Source organism: Poecilia reticulata, linkage group LG5 (genome assembly GCF_000633615.1).
Source record: "Poecilia reticulata strain Guanapo linkage group LG5, Guppy_female_1.0+MT, whole genome shotgun sequence".
Taxonomy (NCBI): domain Eukaryota; kingdom Metazoa; phylum Chordata; class Actinopteri; order Cyprinodontiformes; family Poeciliidae; genus Poecilia; species Poecilia reticulata.
Window position 1 is genome coordinate 22,757,076 of NC_024335.1, and position 1,603 is coordinate 22,758,678.

At 40.0% G+C, this 1,603-nt stretch overlaps 1 protein-coding gene across 2 annotated transcripts in view; it reads right to left on the bottom strand.

The window, feature by feature from the left end:
* LOC103465124 (voltage-dependent calcium channel subunit alpha-2/delta-3-like) overlaps positions 1–1,603 on the bottom strand; it is a 35,856-nt gene that overhangs the window by 24,936 nt on the left and 9,317 nt on the right. The window lies entirely within an intron of this gene.

Genomic DNA, 1,603 nt, shown 5'->3' on the forward strand with positions numbered 1-1,603 from the left:
GAGAGAAGAGAGAGAGAGAGAGGAGAGAGAGAGAGAGAGAGAGAGAGAGAGGAGAGAGAGAGAGGAGAGAGAGAGAGAGAGAGAGAGAGAGAGAGAGAGAGAGAGCGCAGAAATGCTGCATTTCCACTGCAGAGACGGAGGAGGCTCAGACACAGCGCCCTGCAAACCCGCAATGAGAACCGCTGAGCAAAGTCCCGAACAGGTGCGGCACTAAACTGAACAATAATATCTCAAAAACAATTCCGGTTCTCAGTCGTTCTTTGTCCGTTTTTGAATGTGGCGAAATAATAACGCTATACATGTCCAGTAGGCCCGTTTTTGTTTTTGTTTTTGTTTTTTCCATAAAATGTGAGCAACGTGGCATCCCACCTTGAACCCAACAGTGTTAGTGCCGCACTCAGAAAAAAGTATTATCCTTTAAACACATTTTCATTGATATTTAGCATTTTAATACGGCCAAGCAAAAAATCCTACGGCAAATGGTAGACGGCCTGTACTTGTGTAGCGCTTTATCAAGTCTTGAAGACCCCAAAGAGCCTCACTACATTCAGTCATTCACCCACTGACGTTCACACGCTAAATGTGTGCGTGCTTTTTTTTTTAATTGATGTGGCATTAAGCAAGGACCCAATTGTGTCAGCGGTTTGCAAAAAATGTTTTTAAAAAAGAAACCGTCTGTTCCGCCCTGAACATCTTCTGATAATCAGTTAATAAAATAGAAACTTAATACCCAAAAAGGATCAGAACTGTGATAAAACGTCAACTGTACAACTTACAGACTAACCAGATGCCAACTTGACCTGAAGTTGGCATCTGATCTGAGTTTCCTAATAAGCGCTAAATTAAAAGGCCTGTTTTTGTGTTTTTAAGGAATCCGGAGCGCATCAATTAGTTCAAGATCTAAAATAGTGATTAAACTTGAACTAAATTATGTCACAATGGTTCCTGAAAATACAGTTTGAGATTTACGAAATCTTTATGTGGCCCCTTGTTGTTTTCTTCAAGATAACGCTGGACAGATAGCTGGAGCGTCCAAGCACACATGTTGTGTTGCAACATATAGTTTCAAACCAAACACAAATTGTTTTCTTCAAAAAATACATTGAAATAATAATAATAAAAACACTTTAGTTCGTATTTTTTTAAAAAATAGCATACGTTTCTCCAAACTTTCCCCGTGACGTGTTAATCTGGGAGGACATCCTTTGGTAACGCGCGCAACTTATACAATGTTTTTTTTTCTGATTACAGCAGAAAACATTGTAGCTGTATCAGAGTTTAATGCATAGACGTGTTGTTGCTTGGTGAAATGAGTCAGCTCAGCGTGTCCCATAGCCTTGGATCTGTGTGACATTGTTCATCCGAGGACCGCCATGTATCAACCCGCTGACAGGACATCAGAGCAGAAGAAGGATGGCGCCTGCGCTATACTTAAAACTTTAAGGGCCTATTAACCTTCTCTAACCTTGCAGGTGATCCTCACAGGTCCAATAATGATAATTCATACTCCACCTCACATGTTAAAGATCTTGCTGCCTGTCTTTTTTTCATATACAGACTATATATGAAATAAAAGAGACTTCTCTCTCTCTCTATATATATA